Below are 5,113 nucleotides of genomic sequence, written 5' to 3'. Positions count from 1 at the left end.
AGTTTATGTTATGTTTATCAGCTTTTGTAGAACAACATGCTAGAATAGGACTAAGGATCTAGGAATGATGCCTTATGTGCCTGCCTTATGTGTTCCACCTATATGTGAATTGCATGCTTGTATAGTGTAGACAACGGTAGGGTAGCCTATTAGGGTATGCCTGGTAGTATGAGCTAACATGGTGTGCTAGTTCAGTTCCTCTCTATGAGAGCGGAATTGTTTGAAGTTGTTTCCCTTGTCCGAATGCTGCTTGCTTCGTGCTACGTGGGACTCCGAATAATGGGGATTAGCCATTAGGCGAATACGTCACACCACATGTGATCAGAGTTGAATAATCTTAGAGTACCGGATTTGATCCTACTGCGCAGCTCTTGTTTGAGTCCAACCGTTGTAGGGTCGATTCGGGTACTCGAAGGATTATCTGAGTCTCGTCGCATGTGATGGTGTTCAGGTGATGGCTAATTGGCATTACAAGGAGGCCTGCAGCAGCTGAGGATTGAATCGAGTAGAGCCGGAGATTTCCCTAGGGCGAGCCTGGGATGAGTATAGTAGTAACCAGCCTTAGTGTAAGGGATCTGGTGGAGTCGAGGCAGTCCTTGAAGAAGGTACGGATAGATGTGGAAGGTATTATGGGCCCGTACTACTGAAAGCAGAGGATCCGTACCCGAACCAAGGAAGGCCAAGACAAGACCAGGGAACTTGTAAGTAGCTATGATCCCTCAGGGAGCATCAGTATATCTAATGATTGTTGTGATGTATTGCAGAATGGTGGTACTTCGATCGAGGCCGGTGGACGGCGGTTCTGGAGAGGGGTCAGGTTCGGGATCACGTTCCGAGCCGGTAGATGAGGGACTATGTGAGTTCATCGCGTCAGAGATCACCAGGGGTATCCTTGAGTCGACTCCCATTATCTTCGGGTCGATGAAGGAAGGGATCATGGAGTTGATGGAGGATCGCCTGCAGGCATTCAGGAGTGATTTGGCATCTGGCCAGTCGGGGTCACGCACACTGTCCTTCAAGGACTTCAGGGGAAGTGGTGCGCCGGATTTCCATGGGGTAAAGGACCCCATTGCTGCCAGGCGATGGATTACAGACATCGAGTCTGCACAGTTGACTAGCTTCTGCCCCGAGGGGTCGAAGGTGAGATATGCAGCAGGGTGTTTACGGGACCGAGCCCGGGATTGGTGGGAGTCAGTGGGTGACTCGTTGGGAGCCTCAGCTATCGAGGCTATGACCTGGTCGGACTTTGTGACCAGGTTCAGGGCAGAGTTTGCACCGGCTGTCGAGCTTCAGCAGCTGGCCAGGGAGTTTCTGGATATGAGACGGACGACGGAGACTGTGGCGGAGATCACCGCCAAGTTCCGGGAGAGGGCTTTGTTGGTGCCCCAGTATGCTGGTCACGAGGATATGAGGAGGACTCGTTATCATGATATGCTTCGAGCTGACATCCGGGAGCATGTTAGCTTTTCGGCTTGCCCTACCTTGGACTCTATGATCGCCAGGGTGAGGGAGAGGGAGATAGATTTGGAGCACATCCGGAAACGGAAATTAGAGGAGGGACAGGCAGGAGGGGCTTCGGGGAAGAAGCCCAAGGGATCAGATGGTAGGCCGAAAGGCCAGTCAGGACCGGGCCACTGCAGGAAGTGCGGCAGGCCGCACGAGGGGGCGTGCATGATGGGATCATCAGGCTGCTACAAGTGCGGCAAGTTTGGGGACATCAGCAGGGATTGCACTGCTCCTGCAGTAGTTATTCAGACATCGGAGTTGCTGTGTTTCCACTGCAACCAGAGGGGCCACAAGAAGGCGAATTGCCCCCTGTTGACAGTTTCAGTGCCGGTGAAGGCGCCAGCTCCAGCGACCCTGCGGATCATGGATGGCCGACAGGGCAAGGCAGAGGCTCCGGTGATGAGGAGCCGAGCATTCCAGCTGACTACCGAGGAGGCACACACCGCACCCGATGTGGTGACGGGTATGATTCTTTCCTTCTATCTTTTGTTTTATGATGTTATGATATTGATATGTGCTCCGCGTGTATATATATGCATTAGGATCGTTCCATGTGAACGGCATCCCAGTTCAGGTATTGTTCGACTCGGGTGCATCCCGATCGTTCGTTTCTCTTGCGCTTAGCAAGAGGTTTCATGAGACTTCAGGCGAGTTAGATTGCCCGTTAGAGGTAGAGATTACTGATGATCGATCGGTGCGAGCATCGATGGTGTTTCGAGATTGCGTTCTGCGACTGTTTGAGGAGCGTTACCTGGTAGACTTGGTTCCCATTCCATTGCGTGGGAACAAGGTGATTATTGGCATGGATTGGTTGAGCCCTAATGGGGCGGTGATAGACTGTGCGCAGCAGCTAGTGCGAGTCAGGACCCCAAGCGGGGGAGAGTTAGTGATTCATGGTGAAAGGCCGCAGTGTGGACCCACTGTATGTTCAGCAGCGAAGGCTAGGCGCTATCTTCAGCAGGGATGCGTGGGATATGTCACGTATGTGATGGATACCCGGGAGGTGGGTAAGGCGACCGTGAGCGAGGTTCCGGTGGTTCGAGATTTTGCAGATGTTTTCCTGGAGGAACTACCTGGGATACCTCCGGAGCGACAGGTGGAGTTCAGGATTGACCTTATTCCCGGTGCGGCTCCGATAGCCAAAGCACCGTATCCGTTGGCTCCTCCCGAGATGCAGGAGTTGTCTACGCAGCTGCAGGAGCTGCTAGACAAGGGATTCATTCGTCCGAGCAGTTCGCCTTGGGGAGCCCTGATTCTATTTGTGAAGAAGAAGGATGGGTCGCATCGGATGTGTATAGATTACCGGGAGTTGAACAAGGTGACGGTGAAGAACCGTTACCCACTCCCGAGGATTGATGACCTCTTTGACCAGCTTCAGGGAGCATCTTGGTTCTCCAAGATTGACTTGCGTTCGGGTTATCATTAGATGAGAGTCAGGGAGGAGGATACGCAGAAGACCGCGTTTTGGACACGTTATGGCGACTATGAGTTTGTGGTGATGCCGTTTGGGCTCACCAATGCTCCTGCCGCGTTTATGGATCTCATGAACCGCGTTTGCAGACCGATGCTGGATCGGTCTGTGATAGTCTTTATCGATGACATCTTGGTTTATTCCAAGACTCAGGAGGAGCATGAGGAGCATCTGAGGGAGGTGTTGGAGACCCTGAGGAGGGAGAGCTTGTATGCCAAGTTCTCCAAGTGTGAGTTCTGGTTGCGCGAGGTGCAATTTCTTGGGCACCTCGTTAACCAGAACGGGATTCTGGTCGATCCGGCCAAGGTCGAGGCCGTGATGAGATGGGAGGTTCCGAAGTCTCCATCCGAGATTCGGAGTTTCCTGGGATTAACGGGCTACTATCGGAGATTTATCCAGGATTTCTCCAAGATAGCCGTACCCCTGACGCGGCTGACGAAGAAAGTCGTGGTCTTTCGGTGGGGACCCGAGCAGCAGGCTGCATTTGAGATGTTGAGACAGAAATTGTGTGAGGCGCCGATCCTAGCCCTGCCAGAGGGGGTAGAGGATTTCGTGGTTTACTGTGATGCGTCCATTTCAGGGTTGGGCGCAGTTCTGATGCAGAGGGGGCATGTCATTGCCTACGCTTCGAGGCAGCTCAAGCCTCACGAGGCGAACTACCCGACGCACGATTTGGAGTTGGGGGTCGTGGTCTTCGCCCTCAAGATTTGGCAACATTACCTCTACGGGGTTCGTTGTACCATCTACACAGACCACAAGAGTCTGAGGTATCTCATGGACCAGCCGAATCTGAACATGAGGCAGCATTGGTGGTTGGATGTAGTGAAGGATTATGATTGCGAGATCCTTTACCACCCGGGGAAGGCCAACGTGGTGGCCGATGCGCTTAGCCGCAAGGCGGCGCCAATCAGGGACGTATGCATGGGGATGACCGTAGTGACTCCCCTATTGGAGCGAATCCGGGAGGCTCAACAGGAGGCTATCAAGGAGGAGCATCGGAAGAGCGAGCGCGTGGTGGGTCAGGCGTCCTCCTTTGATTATGATAGCCGGGGTCTATTGACACTACACCATAGGGTGTGGGTTCCGTATCACAGGGGCGTCCACCAGATTTTGATGGATGAGGCGCACAAGTCCCGATTCTCTATTCATCCCGGGGCGACGAAGATGTATAGGGATCTCCGTCTGAACTATTGGTGGCCCTGCATGAAGCGGGATGTGGCATGGTACGTTGAGCGATGCTTGACCTGCAGGAAGGTCAAGGCCGAACATCAGAGACCGCATGGTAAGATGCAGCCATTGGACATTCTACTGTGGAAATGGGAAGACATCACCATGGATTTTATTACAAAGCTTCCCAGGACCGCGCGTGGAGTGGATTCGATTTGGGTCATCGTGGACTGACTGACCAAGAGTGCTCACTTTATTCCGATTCAGGAGAGCATATCGGCTGAGAAATTGGCCAATATCTATATCAGGGAGATCGTGGCGCGACACGGGGTGCCGGTATCGGTGATCTCGGACAGGGATGTGCGTTTCACTTCCAGATTTTGGAAGAAGTTTCAAGACGAGTTGGGCAGTCGATTGCATTTTAGCATCGCCTTTCACCCGCAGACGGATGGTCAGAGTGAGCGGACCATCCAGACTTTGGAGGACATGTTGCGGGCATGTGTGTTAGATTTCGGTGGTAGCTGGGATACCTATCTTCCCTTGGCTGAGTTCTCATACACAACAGCTACCACGCGAGTATTGACCGACCACCATTCGAGATGTTGTACGGGCGGAGGTGCAGAACCCCGATATGCTGGGGTGAAGTTGGCCAAAGAGTCATGGGAAGCATCGAGGTGGTGCTCGAGACGACCGAGAGGATCCAGCAGGTTCGGAGCAGAATTCAGATTGCTTAGAGTCGGCAGAAAAGTTACGCCGACAAGCGTCTATCCGACTTGGAGTTCCAAGTCGGGGATATGGTTCTCCTGAAAGTGTCGCCTTGGAAAGGCGTCATTCGATTCAGGAAGCAGGGCAAGTTGGGCCCAAGATTCATCGGACCGTTCAGGGTTGTAGCCCGGGTGGGCAAGGTGGCGTATAGGCTGGATCTGCCAGCCAAGCTCAGTCAGATCCACAGCACTTTCCATGTTTCTC

Source organism: Lactuca saligna, chromosome 8, assembly GCF_052625555.1.
Source record: "Lactuca saligna cultivar CGN05327 chromosome 8, ASM5262555v1, whole genome shotgun sequence".
Classification (NCBI taxonomy): Eukaryota; Viridiplantae; Streptophyta; class Magnoliopsida; order Asterales; family Asteraceae; genus Lactuca; species Lactuca saligna.
The sequence above is the reverse complement of the archived record's forward strand: the minus strand, read 5'-3'. Positions refer to the sequence as shown.